Source organism: Podarcis gaigeae (assembly GCF_964106915.1).
Source record: "Podarcis gaigeae genome assembly, chromosome: 2".
In the NCBI taxonomy this organism is placed as follows: Eukaryota; Metazoa; Chordata; class Lepidosauria; order Squamata; family Lacertidae; genus Podarcis; species Podarcis gaigeae.
In genome coordinates, this window is record NC_139679.1 from 84,670,666 (window position 1) to 84,687,952 (window position 17,287).

The 17,287-nt window shown below is 46.9% G+C and overlaps 1 long non-coding RNA gene across 1 annotated transcript in view; it reads right to left on the reverse strand.

Annotated features, from left to right (window-relative positions):
- The window catches only part of LOC310839046, a 202,654-nt gene extending 186,259 nt beyond the window's left edge, over nt 1–16,395 (reverse strand). The window contains exon 1 of the long non-coding RNA XR_014561310.1: nt 16,310–16,395. This is a non-coding gene — a long non-coding RNA (uncharacterized lncRNA). The remainder of the gene's footprint in view (nt 1–16,309) is intronic.
- Between the last annotated feature and the right edge of the window lie 892 nt (nt 16,396–17,287).

A 17,287-nucleotide genomic window follows, 5' to 3' on the forward strand; every position in this document is an offset into this window, starting at 1 on the left:
TGCTCTGCTAATCAATGTTAGTCTCGTATTAGTGAAACACTAATTATATGAAACACTGGTGCTGTTAATGAAACTGCACCTTCAAATAGCTATAAAGCACGGCCTTTCCCTTCTCTTTGATGCTTGTCTTTGCCCATATATGTCAACTTTCTCTAGCTTTTCTGTGTGCCATTTGCCCTTTCACCGCTGGGTCAGCCAGTTGGTGTGAGCTGGGATGAAACTATAGAGCAAGGGTCAGCAACCTTTTTCAGCCGAGGGCCAGTCAACTGTCCCTCAGACCATGTGGTGGGCTGAACTATATATATATTTTTTTTGGGGGGGGGGGAATGAACAAATTCCTATGCCCCACAAATAACCCAGAGATGCATTTTAAATAAAAACGCACATTATACGCAAGTAAAAACACCAAGCAGGCACCACAAATAACCCAGAGATGCATTTTAAATAAAAGGACACATTTTACTCATGTAAAAACACGCTGATTCCTGGACTGTACGTGGGCCGGATTGAGAAGGCAATTGGGCCCCATCTGGCCCAAGGGCATTAGGTTGCCTACTCCTGCTAAAGAGTGCCAGAGTGTGATTGCCCTTCATCAAAATGTTTGTGTTGGAACTGAGACAATTGGAAGAGTGCCCAGCATGAAATGTTGGAGTAAAAATTAACAACATACTGTTGAGCATTAGGTGAATACCTTTAAAAGGTTATGGATGAATTCCACACAAATACCAGTCTTCATTGTGGGTCTGCTCCCTACCCTGTTATTCCTAGCCCTGTCTTAACAAACCAGTGACCGCTAGCATAACACTCAACCACACACACACATGTTCACTCTTGCTCGATCGCTCCTGCACATGCTCACCATGTGCTCACACAGCTTCCCTGGTCCTGAGCTGGCCCTCTCTGGAGGAATGAAGTTGTAGCTGCCCTTTCCACCTCCAGTGCTAGCTTCAGATGTCCAGCTACGTAGGTCAAGCTTGCCTCAGTTCTCTCTTGGCTGCTTTTTAATGGATGCAGCTGCTGAAAAGAGGTGGATGCTTAGAAATGTGTTTTCTGTATATCTGAACATGTGGACTATGGGGCTGCTGGATGACTACATCTTTGCTGCTTCAGCACTCAGTAAAATACACTATAATAGTAGCAAGATCTGCAAATGTTGGCTTTCCAGAGGTGAGAGAAGTGGGGTGAAAGGTGAGTGCCCCCATGACCTAAAAAAAAAAAGTAAGCAATAACTTTACCAAGCTGAACTGTGGTCCTATTCAAACAGTGCATCATTGAGCTGTCTCTGATGCCTTCAGGTATCCTCTTTGTTCATCCACATCATCTCTGCCCTTCAAACGGTTTTAAAATTATTAATATTTATTTGGGAAACCTGTTCCTAGCATAGTACTCCAAGCATATAATAATTGAAAAGCTATCAAACATTCAAATTGTGAAAGCTCAGTTTTTAAAAAGGAATTAAGTAGCAAACAATTCATAAATATGGTTTTTTGGAAACTGGTGGAGATGTTGAAAATAGCAAAGGAGAGAAGTCTCTTTCAGTTAACACAGAAGGATTTGATTCATTGTAATTGCCAATTGATTATGCCAAAGTCTGCCTTCCTCTTGCACCATTTTGTAGTTGGCTCTGTCCCTAACATTCCCACTTTGTGACTAGTGGGCCCACATACAGTTTGGCCCTGGTAGTAGATAGTTTGAGAATCCCTGGTTTAAAGTTTTATATGTAAGCATCAGTACTTTGAATTGGGCCTGGTAATTTTACTTTCTTGGGCTCCATGATGGTGACAGCAGTCACGAAATTAAAAGACGCCTGCTTCTTGGGAGAAAAGCAATGACAAACCTACATAGCATCTTAAAAAGCAGAGACATCACCTTGCCGGCAAAGGACCGTATAGTTAAAGCTATGGTTTTCCTAGTAGTGATATATGGAAGTGAGAGCTGGACCATAAAGAAGGCTGATCGCCGAAGAATTGATGCTTTTGAATTATGGTGCTGGAGGAGACTCTTGAGAGTCCCATGGACTGCAAGAAGATCAAACCTATCCATTCTTAAGGAAATCAGTCCTGAGTGCTCACTGGAAGGACAGATCGTGAAGCTGAGGCTCCAATACTTTGGCTACCTCATGAGAAGAGAAGACTCCCTGGAAAAGACCCTGATGTTGGGAAAGATGGAGGGCACAAAGAGAAGGGGACGACAGAGGACGAGATGGTTGGACAGTGTGCTCGAAGCTACTAACATGAGTTTGACCAAACTGCGTGAAGCAGTGGAAGACAGGAGTTCCTGGCGTGCTCTGGTCCATGGGGTCACAAAGAGTCAGACACGACTAAATGACTAAACAAAAACAACAACAACAAGCCATAAACCAGGGCAATTGATATAAGGCAAGCATAATATGGCCTGGAAAATATACAAGAGAAAGTAATCCTGCTGCCGCATTATGCATTGCTCTGTGATAGTTTCTTTTGTGGATGGAACTTCCTCCAGCATTTAGAATGAATCACAGTGTTTCTAAAGGTCTTGTAGTTGAACTGCAGGAACTCCCCTGGTACAGCATCCCCAAAAGATGTCCATAGCCCCTCCTTACAAGCTTCTAACCGAGGAGAGGCTGCCACCTTCTGAGACAGTCTCCTCCTTCAACTGCTTCTAATAGAATCTGGTTGTGGTTTATTACCAGCCATAAACAAATTTAAGATTACTTTGCATACAGGTGGGCTGCCAAAGTAAATCCAGGTGCACATAAATACTTCCAAAATGACCTATGTGGGACCTTGAAAATTCCAGGAAACAGCACCTAAATTTCTAAATGGGATACCTTTTGTTCTTTCCTTGTACATTACAGTAAACATGACTCAGTGAAAACAGTATTAATGGTGGGAACCATGCAGATAAGTGATACACAGACCATTTCACACATTCATCTCTATCATTTGATCCATCTTCACTCATAGAATCATAATATGCAAAAAAAGAGGTGCCAGGGTTGCTGTAGGAAAAGAATATGTCACACTTTCCTGTGAAATACTCATTAGTGCTGCTTCCTTATTTTGAGCAACATATTCGGATAACAGCACAGCTGAAAGGAAAGGGCAGGTTTCCTGCATATTCAGATTTGATGCAAGCCCAGTTTTGTTTTAAACATGCCAAATTAAGATGTAACTTAACAATGTGATTCATATCTGAAGCTGAGAATTGCTGCTTAATGTCAGAACATCCTCACTCTGGAGTCTAAAATAGAAAGAAAAGGGGAAAAAAGCCATCTCCACCCAAAACTTGGAGAGAGTCGAATGACGTTAATGGAGTGGCTATTGTGAGAGCAAGACTTGTTTTCCTTCCTTGCTCCTTGTCCCCGAATTCTTTCAAGCGGCTCCTATGTTTGCAGAATGCCAGTTACATAACTGCTTCTTCTGACTTTGCCAGCGCTGAGCACCATTAGTCTGTGGGTGGAAGTACAGTGTGTGATTGTTTAAACAAAGTCTGGCTTTTATTGCACAAGTATCCAGGTGGCAGAGATTGTCTCTAGGGCCGGCACTAGCTTTTGGAAAGCCTTGGTAGGAGGGATAGAAGTTAGCCTGAACCGTGGAAGCCAGTTCCCTTCCTACCACCTCAAGAATCTGGGTTCAGAGCAGACAGTGTGAGCACCCTGCAGTTCTGGGAAATGGCACAGTGGTTTTAAAAAGAGCCTCTCAAAGCTTAAAAAGAAAGCCTCATTTGAGAGCCTCTCAAAGGTTTTCCATCGGAAGAATGCCAAGGAGCGGGTCCAATTTGCTTTACATTATTTTAATCCGAATTGCTGTGTAGGATCAAAATTAGTACTTGGTTTGCAGGTGTCAGGAGCAGATTTTGTTTCCGGAGGTTGATTTCTGCTTCACTCTCTCTTGCTGCCTCTCATCCATATTCAAGCACAGAGGCTGCAGCGGTGATGCTTCTCCTGCAGATGCGCCAGTCACGTTTTGTGCCAAAGATGCACCATCATCTTCTGAGAGCATCGGGAAATGCGATTGTAGCAGCAGCAACAACAGCCTGAGTTGTGTGCCAGGACAGAAAGCCAGGCTGGAAAAGGGAACATTGGAGGAATGCATAAGAGAAAGAGACGTCCTATTTTAGTCCTTGGTGTCCTTCGGCGGACAAGCACCCCCATCCGATTTGCATCTCCATCCTCCGTATGTCATCGTCAAATACAGGTTTAAAATTACTGTCCTTCATTGGATAATTCATGAGACACTTGAGCCTGCAGTGAGTGAGGATCAGCTGTCAGCACGTGGGTGGCTACGATGGGAAATTCCACCACAGGGAGCAGCAACTCACATCGAAGCATGACTGTGAACAAAGGAAGTCATGAGACGCAGCCGTAGCCCACAAGAGGTTCAAACAGCTCCCCCCAACCTGCTGTCTTCTGGGTAATTTGGAATCCAATTTAAGGATGGGGAGAACATAGATTCAGTTCACATTTAAATAGTGAACTAAATGATGGGCGCTTTGTGAAACAATGCACAGGCCAAAACACAGCCATTCCTCAGCTTTCACAGTTGTGTTGCAGTTCTCTGGCACAGATAAGGGTACAAAAATGCACATGCTGGGGTAAAGTGACCCTAAAAATGCATGTATTTGTGGAAATGGCGTACAAAAATTCATTATGTTAGAGGAAATTGCCTTGCAAAAATGTGTATCTTAGGCAAATTTGCATACACAAATGTGCATATCAGAAGATATTCACACTAAAATGTTGATCAATTTTCATTAGGACTTTTTAAAAATGCAAACTGATGTGGAAAAATGAAGACTGCAAAAGTGAGAACCCGAGAGAAACTGAAATCGACGTATTCACTCCAGTTCCATCAGCCGCAACCAACAATGGTCTACAGTAAGGGATAATGAGCTACAGTCCAACCACATATTGGGGTGGGGGGACAAACAGATTGAGAAAAGTTGGGTTAGTGTTCCTGTTTGCTTAACTGATAGATTGGGACGGAGTGGGGAGAAGAATTCAGAATATTTCCCTCCTGGCAGGAGCGCTGGATTTAGGGTGATTGACAGGAATGAGCCAGCAATAAATCATACCAAGGAAGTTGGAGTTAACTCTTTATTAGCAAAAACAGGATCTGCACAGGAGTATCTGGCCTAATGAGCACAGCAACTCATCTCTGGCAGGTCTTGCCCCCATGAGGTAGTTGTGGAGGCTGAAGACCCCTGCCTTCCCACAGCTGCCTAAGTCCTCTCCAGAGTTTCCCCCAAGCAATCTGAGATTGCCCCTGCATGAAGCCAACCTCTCCTCTGCCCTTTTCATGCATCTCCTGGTTGTGGGAGACCAGCGGGGAAGGGAGCTTGTTGCAGCAGGAGGGGGAGACACCTGTGCCTCTTCACTAGCCAGATCCACCTCTGCCTCTTAGCTTCCCTCCTCTCCTGCTTCAGCTTCTGTCTCTGATCCTGGACTGCTGTCTGACACAGACTCTCCCAGCTCACACAGCCCTGTTCCCTCTTCAGCTTCCGACACCTCCTCTTCCTAGTCTTCTCTCTCTGACCACTCATTGTTGTCCCACCACCACTTCCTGGGCTCTGAGCCTTTTTCCCTTGCAGTTCCTCGGCTGGTTCCTCCCACCATTCCTCTGCGACCAACCAGTCCATGACAGTGGTGCAGGAAGTTCCATTGCACAGGGTGCCAAGCTGAGGGGACAGAAAATAATAATAATAATATGATGACGATGATTATGATGATGGTGCCTATATTTATACGGTGACCTACTGAGAAGATCTATAAAAAGCAACTTTACCAAAAGGAATTATTGGGAAAATAAGAAATATTTAAAGCAGGGGGTGCCAAATTTTGTCCTTGCTTAGGACCCCATATTAACCAAGTCCGCCCCTGTCTGCAGTTTTGCAATTCTCACATTTCTGACATCCATGCAGAGTTTTTTTCCTCTTTCTGAGAGGTCAGTTTGTACTGTGAGAAAGAGCCTAAAACTGCTGTGTAAGGTGCATATCAGTTGCAAAAGAAAGAAAGAAGAAACGCTGCAAAAAGAGGCTCATTATCTGGGTAGAGGTGAAGTCAGGCAACTGCCTGGACAACAACAGGCAGAAGTGCCCATCGATAAGGCTGTCTGGGAGATGGAAAGTTTGCACGGGGACTTTGAAATGCTGAGCACATGGCTGGGCGGCGTCTGCAAGGATTTTTCCGAGGTGGTGTTGGTGGCAAAGTAAATACTTAAGGCAAATAAATAAACATCCAGAATCCCCTGCTACCCCTTCTAGGTAATGTCAACACCTCATCCTAGGAAACTCTTCTTTGACAGGGACAGATATCCCAAGGTGCTTTTTTCCCATTATTCTGGACCTTAGAAGAGATCATTTTGAGAAGATTTGGATCCCAGGGGAAGTTACCATGTGAATGTCATGCTCCTTGTAGGGGTGATCTATGTGTGGATGAAGTTAGCTAGCCTGTCAAGAGCAACTCCTGTCAGTGGTCTGGGTCATATGAGCCCTGTCATGTTGGGACAGCAGTGGCACAGTGGCAAATTCACTTCACGACAATCCCAACCAGCAAGCTCCTTCAAAAATCTGTCTGTCTCAGGAGTCAAGGGAGGAGTGCACCTTTGGGGCTGAAGTCAAATTGTTGGAAGGTAACATCATCTGCTGTGGCTGCAGGGACCAATGCAGGAGAGACATGTTTTGTTGCAGCTGGGGCAGATGAAGGCATCTGGTTGTGCTACTGCAGATGCACCATGGAGTTTCATCTCTCTGCACTCCTCCCAGTGGTCATTCCTCCTCCGGTCACAGCTATGGATGCACGACCTGTCTGCCTGTCTCCAGGCTCTGTGGTCATCTGCAAGGGATTCCCACCCAGCAGGGTTGATGTTGCCAACCTTCATGTCACATTTTCAGACATCTTTGTAACACAGAGTTGGTCTGCCAACAGGCCTGGTACCTGAAGCCAGCTCCCCAAAGCTTAGAAACAACTGCTGATGGTTCAGCATCTCTTGTAGATGGAGTGCTTCGAAATCATCCTGCCCCCGACTCCTGCTTTCTTTGACAAGGATGTGATTAGCATGCTCTCCCTCCCTGCTGTGTTGGACTCCCTGCTATCTGCCTTGTTTGGCTTTGTGCATGGTCAGCTTAAACTTCTGTGCTTGGCTTTGTTTCCTTGGTCCCTTCATTGAGCGAACTAGAACAGCAAAAAATGCTTGAGTTCCTGGGCTCAGGGTGGAGTTAGGTGGAGATGGCCTTTCTAACTTGGCCACAACAAAAGCCCTTTCAGGTGACTCCAGAAGTGCTAATCGCAAGGTAATGCTAACACTTGCAAATTGGACTTGTTCTTGCATCCTGCAGTCGCTGCTGACATTGGAAGCTTGTATGCGTATATGTGAGACTTGTCCTTGCTCCTCTTAAGTCTTGGTCACACTATAAACTCTGAAGTCCTACATTTTGCTCAGCTGCTAAGCAGGTCTAAAATGCCTTTAAAAATGCAGACTGTCCAAGAACAGGCAAATCCGTGAACAAATCCGGTTGAAATGCTCTCTCTGTCTCTCTCTCCTTGTGTTGGGGTTACGTCCTCATTTTCCTGCCTGCCAGGGAGCAGGATGACAAGACAACTGCAAATGAGATTCGGCTCTGAAGACACTTTGAGTCTCCTCGAAGGGGTTATGTACACAAATATACTCATCGTTGCAACATTTGTGCTCCTCATTTTCATAGGAGAGAGAATGACATGAAAGACAAAGCTGACACAGGTCTCTCTGTGTGTGTTGCGCTCTAGCTTTTCAAAAGACAAATCTTTTAGGGATGGAAACGGGCCCATGAAAAGAGCTTAGTGCAGAATAGGTGGAGCAGAGCTTACAGGACTGCCTGTGATTATGCTGGGAATCACAAAAAATAATCAGGATCTCTCTAAACTTGGCTTCCAGTCACTGTGTGCAGACCAAGAGGCACTGGCTCCTTTTTCAGTCCACATAACAGAGGACAAGGTTTCCAAGAGTGCCTGGTGATGCTTTGAGGCCGGGCCAACTCTCCTGTTAGGCAGAGAGAGGCAGCAGTCTCAGGCAGCTGCAGGGCACAGAGTGTTGCAGGACAGATCTCCATGTGCTACGCTGGTCCCAGGTAACTGATTAGTGGCTCTTCCACTAATTGTGCATTGGAGGAGGATGTTGACCTATGAAAGAGATACCAGGCAGCTAGTATCAGGATTCTGTACCACACCAGCTGCATCACCCATGCTGATCCTACAAGTCTGTTTGGAGCAGCTGTGAGCAGCATGGAGACTGCTCCCATTCCTGTGTATAGACGAGACATACCAATATGGCACACCCAGGAAACGTCCCCTGTTGAGTTTCTTAAGGGTTGCTTACTGAATTGCAAGACAAGGAAGCTTGGTCCCAGAGGTCAACCTAGGCAAGGGGTGGCTCTCTAAAGGTTACTGGACCCCAACTCCCACCAGCCTCAGTCAGAATGATCAACGTCAGGTATGATGGGGAATGTAGTCTGGCAACATCTGGAGGGACACAGGGTCCCTAGGCATTTCTGGAAAATTGGCTCATGGGTAAGTGATCAAAATGGGTTGCTTACTCATTACCTGCATATTGCATCCTTCTTCTTCCATGAAACATCATATGACAGCAAATATGAAGGGTCCTTTGAGCAAGAGCTGTTTTCTCGAGAGCAAAGCCCAGCCAATAAGTTTCATGGCTTGAGCAGGCATTTGAGCTGAGATCACTCTGTTCCCCCTCCCCGGACCATGACCCATATCCCCACTGAGTCACACTAGACTAGATAAGCAGGCTTTGGATCAGGGCAAGTACGTGCACATCAACAGGGTGAGCAGTGATCTGTTAAAGGCATGATGTAAATCAGAAGAAACAGGATAATATAAAATGGCCTGTTAATACAAAGCCTCATTTACAGGTGAAAAGGAAGCAGGAGTGGATAAACTTTAAATAGAATCCCATAGATAGAATCTTGTCTTGGCTAGTTGGTCTGCGAAACCAAGACCTGGTCCCTTTCGTTAGCCTGCGATCCTTTCGCTATACAAAGAGTCATCCCAGGGGGTCAATAAAGCTTTATTAAAGGTAAAGGTAAAGGGACCCCTGACCGTTAGGTCCAGTCGTGGCCGACTCTGGAGTTGCGGCGCTCATCTCGCTTTATTGGCCGAGGGAGGTGGCGTACAGCTTCCGGGTCATGTGGCCAGCATGACTAAGCCACTTCTGGTGAACCAGAGCAGCGCACGGAAACGCCGTTTACCTTCCCGCCGGAGCGGTACCTATTTATCTACTTGCACTTTGACGTGCTTTCGAACTGCTAGGTTGGCAGGAGCAGGGACCGAGCAACGGGAGCTCACCCCATCGTGGGGATTTGAACTGCCGACCTTCTGATCGGCAAGTCCTAGGCTCTGTGGCTTAACCCACAGCACTACCCGCATCCCTAAAGCTTTATTACCAACTTTCAAATGAATCATAGAGCTGGGTGTGTACGTGTTGTAAGCAGTGTAGTCCAACCTCTTGCTCAGTGCAGACAGTCCCGGGCTACAGCATTCCCAAACGCTGCTTGTGGAGCTCCAGTGCGTAAGAGCTGCCCTCCCCCATAGGGTAGTTGTACATTGTCAAACTGCTTTCACCATCACAAAGTCTCTCCTAATGTTCAACTGAAATCCACCCTCCTGTAACTTAAGCCCAGCATATTTAGTCCTGCCCTCTGGGGCAGCAGAGAACAAAACGTTGCCCTAGTCTGTATCATAGATATTCAGGTATTTGAAGAGTATTATCTTGTCAACGTCCCCAACCCTATACTTCCCTTCTCCAGACTAGACATCTCACTCTACTCTGTGTCTCAAAACTTAGATAACTTTGGAATAGTTTTTACTCATTTTTTGTGGGGCTATTTCTGTCTTGACCAACCTGCTGCCCTCCTGAGCTTTCAGCCTACAACTGCCACCATCCCCAGCTGGCATGGTTCTACGAGCTTGGGCTGATGGGAGTTGTCCACCCAAACTGACCATGGCTGGGGTATTCTATTGCATCCACTGAAATTGCTCCTTTAAAATCCGGACTTGGTTGGTCCAGACCAGGACGAAATGTGGGCTTGTATATGGTCTTGCCCTGACAAGGTAAAGGGACCCCTAACCATTAGGACCAGTCAGGTCTGACTCTGGGGTTGCGGCACTCATCTCACTTTACTGGCCGAGGGAGCCGGCGTACAGCTTCCGGGTCATGTGGCCAGCATGACTAAGCCGCTTCTGGCGAACCAGAGCAGCACACGGAAATGCCGTTTACCTTCCCACCGGAGCGGTAGCTATTTATCTACTTGCACTTTGATGTGCTTTCGAACTGCTAGGTTGGCAGGAGCAGGGGCCGAGCAACAGCTGGCCCTTAAAACAGTGTGTGGTTGAGCAGAGGGAGGAAGCATGTTAATAAATTATCTGCAAGCTGCTATGCTGAGAGAGCTAATATGAGTTTCTGCTTGGCAACTGCTGCTAGTGCTAAGATCCTGGGAATGGCTAGGCCTGGCTAGGCGCCCCAGTCTCCCAGCCCTTCTTGGTATTTAACCTTCTGAGCAGACGGGAGGAGTGGAAAGTTCCTCTTGGCTTCCAATCCACCTTTTCTCACTCATTTACAGCTGGCAAGCTTTCCTTTCTGGTGCAGCTTTGTCTCACCTGACCTTGCTAAAGCCAGCGCCTGCAAGTCTAGTCTCAGCTGGCCATGGTTTCCCATAAGAAATGGCTGCATTCCCAGGGAGAGAGAGGGAGACTGAGATAGTCCCTTGCAGAAGGACTAGGCAAGAGGGTAGATTAGTGTCTACAGCAGATCTCTGGGTGATTTGCGATAGATCGGCCAGGGTTGCATGCTTCCAACTGTTTAACAATAGCAAAAGTGAAAAAGCTTCCCTGCTCACACGCCTAAATTAGACTGCTGGAATGAAGACAGCTAACCAGGAGTGGGGCTGCTGTTTTGTTTTGTTTTGTTTTTGAGTGAAAGGACTCTTGAGCTCAACACAGTTCAGTTTTATTTATTTTATTTTGCAAGATTTACATGCCAATTAAGGCAGGGTATGTGGCTTGTCTCCAGTGTTAGTCCTGCTCAGAGTAGATCTATTGAAAAGCATGGATGTGACTCACTTCAGTCCTTTAATTTCAATGGGTCTGCTCTAAGTATAATTTAGTCAGCTACAACCCCATGGATGAGATTAGACAAATAATATTATTAGTATTATTTATTACAGTTGTTAGCTATTTTATCTTGCCCAGGTCAACTCAAAGTAACCTACAAACAAACAACCCCCCACATAGATACATTAAAATCAAGGAGGGAAAACAATACATTAAAAACATCCCACCCACCTCTTAAAGGCCACAGATAGTTAAAGGCCAAATGCATGGTTATGGAGGAAAGCTTTTGCCTGGTATTTAAAGATACATAATGATAGCACCAGGTGAACGTCCTTGGGGAGACCATTCTACAAATCCTGCCAGCAGAATTCTTACACAAGGACTTCTGCCTTGTGTAATGTAGCTCCTCCCACACATCCCAAAATTGGCCCAGGAGAAGAAAGGAGGGACCGTGCCATCTGATAGGCTGAGATGCGCAAAATCGGAATTCCTCCCTATAGCTCTAAGCAGTTTACATAGAATACCATGAAATATTAATTAAAAATAGCAATAAAAGCAGACGTAATAAAATAGCCTCCAGACATAATAATATGATTTGAATATAGGCAAAAGTGACACAACAAACGTACATTATAACATTTCATGTCCAGGTAGGCTTGCCTAAGCAAGAAAAGTTTTCAGCAGGCTTCCCAAATAGTACAACGAAGGCATCTATCTGCCTAATAGCAATAGGCAGTGAGTTTCACACAGTAGATGCTGGTACTCTAAACAAATCCATCAGCTCAGAAACACATTGTTTTTTGGTTCTAATTGTGTGTCTTTTGCACCTGGCTCTGATAGGCAGCTCCGGGGGTTCAGGTCAAAAACTACATCTGAGAAGCCTGACGTCTATCCAACTCTGCCACACGGCCATCTGACAGCAACAAGAAACCGAGTCTTTTGCATCAGCCCAGTCCTGTGGAACACTCTGCCAACAGAAATCCAGCAGGCGCCTTCTGTTTCAACCTTTAGACACCTGCTGAAAACTTTCCTGTGCCACTAGGCTTAAGCAGGCAATTAAGAAAATACCTTGCTGTAATAGTTAGTTGATGACCTCTGGTTTTAAACATTTATGTTTTTTAAAACATAGATAGATGATAGATGATTGATAGATGATAGATAGATGATAGATAGATAGATAGATAGATGATAGCTAGATAGATAGATAGATGATAGATAGGTGATAGATAGATACTGCTTTAATATTCTTAGGATATAGTGATTGATACACACACACACACACACACACAAAACAACAAATAAAAATAAAAATAGCTGGCTACTGTGGCTGTAGAATATAGAAAATAGCTGGCTACTGTAGCTGTAGAAATGTAGCAAGGATGCTTATGCATTTAGCTTTTCAGATGACAATAATAATCTATTCCCAGGTTAACTTTTAGAAAGAATGTATGTATTTTCCTTATCCCGCATCCCCCACCCTGGTCTTCTTCCAGGGGTTTTGATCAGCTTATGTGTGCTTTCCCACCCAGGCAGCCTCCAGTGCTAAATGTGCTTAGTTTTAACTGTACATCATGTGCCCCACTCCGCCCCAATGCCAACAAGCAAGTACTTGCCTTTTGTAATTGTTTGCACAGCCTCTTCAGGGAGGGTAGGTTTTATTTAGTTCCCATGTTGCAAAAAAGTAGGAACCAGAATGGCCATCTCAGAATTCTGTGAATCTGAAGGAGGCAGTCATGACCCCAGAGTCCAGCAGCAATCGAGGTTAAAGGTGCAGTGCTCCAGGGTCGAAGACCTGTCGCTATCTCTGCAGCAGGGCCCCTGTCTCTAGCATCCTAGAGCTGCCAATCAGCATGAAAGGGGAGATTTTTAGACACTGAAAATCCTTCTCAGCCTTTGCGCTGATTGGGGCAAATCAGAGTGAAAGGAGGCGAGTCAGCTACTGAGGATTGGCTGGTAGGGTCACCCTAGAGCAGTGTTTCCCAACCGGTGTTCCGCGGCACACTAGTGTGCCGCGAGAAGTTGCCGGGTGTGCCGTGGGAGGGAGGCGGGCGAGTCGGGCTGCTTTAGCCCCGTGCCTGCTCTCCCAGCTGGAGAGGTGACGCGCGCCTATGGAGGCTCCTGCCATAGGCGCGCGTCACCTCTCCAGCGGGGAGAGGGTCGCGGGGGGCTGCTTTAGCACGCACGGGGCTAAAGCAGCCCCCCGCGACCCTCTCCCGGCTGGAGAGGTGACGCGCGCCTATGGCAGGAGCCTCCATAGGCGCGCGTCACCTCTCCAGCTGGGAGAGCACGCACGGGGCTAAAGCGCGACCGTCTCCCGGCTGGAGACGCGGGGCTGGGGCGGGGGAAGCCCGAGCTTCCCCCTCCCCCAGAACGGGACCCAGAGCTCTGGGAGCTTGCGGGGCTGGGGGAGGAGGAAGCCCTCCGCCAGCCTCCAAACCATGTCGGGAGACAGCGGGTGGGCGCGCTACGCCTCTCCCGCTGTCTCCCGAGTTTGCGGGGCTGGCGACGGGGAAAAGCAGGCTTCTCCCCCCCCCCCCCGCCAGCCTTCTAACCAAGTCGGGGGACAGCGGGATGGCGGCGTTCCTTCGGAGGACGCCCCGTGCTCCGCGCTCGTGTTGGCAAGCCTTGCGCACCCGTGGGGGCGCGTGGGGCGCCCTGAAACAGAGGGTTCCCCATGCTGCGGACTGTAGCCTGCCGCCCGATGCGCGGGGCGCCCTGAAGCAGAGCGCCCCTCGCGCCAGGCAGACATGGGCCAGCCCCACAAGCTCGGGGGACAGCGGGGAGGCGCAGCACCGCCATCCCACTGTTCCCCGACCTGGTTTTGGGGGGGGGAAATAAAGGAAAAAAATTTTTCCTTTATTTTCCCCCCCCAAAAAAAGTAGGTGCGTCCTATGGGACGGAGCGTCCTAAAAATACGGTACTTACTATTTCATAATAAAGTAATTATAAAATACCGGTACTTTCTTTGTGTTTATTTGATGCCTATTAAAGAGAGTTACTTTATATATAGTCAATATAGGCACAGAGTTAATTTTTTAAACATTTTCTAATGGTGGTGTGCCTCGAGATTTTTTTCATGAAACAAGTGTGCCTTTGCCCAAAAAAGGTTGGGAAACACTGCCCTAGAGAAGGGATGCGGGACTTGTTCTGTGTGTTTCAAAGGTAAGTGCTTGGCAAAAGTGAAAACACAAGGTGCTTCATTTTCAAGAGAATGGCGTGCAAGCTCTCATACACGCAATGGAACGTCAACGGAAAACACAAGCCACTCCAAAAGGAGATATTGGAGCACTCCAAATCATTCACCCATGTAAATGCAGAGAAAATGGTGCATCTAGTTGAAAGGCAGCACATAACAATCTCCATTGATTGTTGCAGCGCATCCCAAATTATTATTGTTGTCTAATTGCAAGATTATTGTGTAAGGGTGTATAAGTTCAGAAGGGGGTGTGGTTGTAACTATGATGAAGAGACCCCAGACTTCTGAATTTACCACTGCACTACTGATCTAGACTCAGAGTCCAATCAGGTACAGGGCTCTTTGAGCCTATTGCTGGAGATCAGGGAACAACTGAGGCAGGGGAGAATGAGTCCCCAGAAGAACCTCCTGTACCTGCAGGGCCAGAGCCTGGACTCTCCAGGACACCTTTCCCTGATACCGAGGAACTAGAATCATAGAATCATAGAGTTGAAAGAGACCACAAGGGCCATTGAGTCCAACCCCCTGCCAAGCAGGAAACACCATCAGAGCGCTCCTGACATATGGCTGTCAAGCCTCTGCTTAAAGACCTCCAAAGAAGGAGACTCCACCACACTCCTTGGCAGCAAATTCCACTGTCAAACAGCTCTGTCAGGAAGTTCTTCCTAATGTTTAGGTGGAATCTTCTTTCTTGTAGTTTGGATCCATTGCTCCGTGTCCGCTTCTCTGGAGCAGCAGAAAACAACCTTTCTCCCTCCTCTATGTGACATCCTTTTATATATTTGAACATGGCTATCATATCACCCCTTAACCTCCTCTTCTCCAGGCTAAACATGCCCAGCTCCCTTAACCGTTCCTCATAAGGCATCGTTTCCAGGCCTTTGACCATTTTGGTTACCCTCCTCTGGACACGTTCCAGTTTGTCAGTGTCCTTCTTGAACTGTGGTGCCCAGAACTGGACACAGTACTCCAGGTGAGGTCTGACCACAGCAGAATACAGTGGCACTATTACTTCCCTTGATCTAGATGCTATACTCCTATTGATGCAGCCCAGAATTGCATTTGCTTTTTTAGCTGTCGCGTCACACTGTTGGCTCATGTTAAGTTTGTGGTCAACCAAGACTCCTAGATCCTTTTCACATGTACTGCTCTCAAGCCAGGTGTCACCCATCTTGTATTTGTGCCTCTCATTTTTTTTGCCCAAGTGCAATACTTTACATTTCTCCCTGTTAAAATTCATCTTGTTTGTTTTGGCCCAGTTCTCTAATGTGTCAAGGTCATTTTGAAGTGTGATCCTGTCCTCTGGGGTGTTAGCCACCTCTCCCAGTTTGGTGTCATCTGCAAATTTGATCAGGATACCCTTGAGTCCATCATCCAAGTCGTTGGTAAAGATGTTGAATAAGACCGGGCATCCCCAAGGTTGTCGCCAACAGAGCAAAGAATGCACCAGATTGGAAACCAGGCAATGGAGGAGGAGTGCCTGTCTTCAGGCCAAAGGACAGAAGTCTATAGTTGCAAGTGGGGTGGAGTCTGAGAACAGGACCTTGCTGGATTGCAGCTCCTGTCACTACGGTCCATCGGCATTGCTGGCTGGGGCTGATGAAAGTTGGAGATCAACCACATCTGATTGATTAATACTATTTCTATGCTGCTTTTTATTCAAGTAAATCCCAAAGTGGCTTACAAACAAAAACTGAAAATAACATAATGGAACATTGGGAATACAGCATAAATCATATAGAATACTTAACAAATCATCAGTAAAATAATCACAAATCACAAACAAAACAATTGCCATCTATGTAACACTATTAACAAAACAACTAAAAAATAAGGTAAACATCACAGGTACACCAAAAATCATATTATAGGGATTCACAAAGTACTATAGCATCCATATCTATAAAACAATCTTAACAACATTAACAAAATAGCAGCAAAACAAACAAGGCCCTGTTGAATTTGTACACATGGTCTCCCCACTGCCATGACTCATAAACTTGCATTCTATTCAATGCATCAAAATATACCTGCATGGTGGCGCTGTGGGTTAAAGCCTCAGCACCTAGGACTTGCCGATCGAAAGGTCGGCGGTTCGAATCCCTGCGGCGGGGTGCGCTCCCGCTGCTCGGTCCCAGCGCCTGCCAACCTAGCAGTTCGAAAGCACCTCCGGGTGTAAGTAGATAAATAGGGACCGCTTACCAGCGGGAAGGTAAACGGCGTTTCCGTGTGCGGCTCTGGCTCGCCAGAGCAGCGATGTCACGCTGGCCACGTGACCCGGAAGTGTCTCCGGACAGCGCTGGCCCCTGGCCTCTTAAGTGAGATGGGCGCACAACCCCAGAGTCTGTCAAGACTGGCCCGTACGGGCAGGGGTACCTTTACCTTTACCTTAATGCTCCTGGCAGGGCGATCTCCTACATTCGGGTCTAACCAGAGCCCTATTCAGGCCTTCAGTTGGTGAGTGGTGAGCGTGGAATGTGAGCAGCTAGAACATGTGGACCAGCCCTGCCCTTGGAGGCCGACGTACCCATTGATCATACCCTGCTGCCGCCAGATATTTTGCATCAGTCTGGAGGGCAGCTGTGCTGAATGCAGATACGGGCACACAGCACTTCCTCCACAGCGAAGGCAATATTGGTTGAGTACATACATACTCAAATAGGTTTCCTTCAGAAGGATGGAGGGGGATGTGCTCTTGTGCTCAGGTCATGCTTGCGGGTTTCACATAGGCATCTGGATGATGGTCTAGATGGACCACTGGCCTGTTCCAGCAGGCTCATCTTCTGTTCTTAGGCTGAACATGCCACAGCAGGACCCTTGGCTAGCATGCCCATTATAGCACCCAGGGGCAGGACGAGTTCAGGTGTTCTTGCTACCTGCTTCACACATTTGGTACCCATGATTATCACACACCTGAATAGGGCTTAGATGCTACAATGGGTGAGTGGCTGCTACATGCATTAACGTCATGGATTCTGCCAGAGATACCGCAGGGGAATCTGCACACA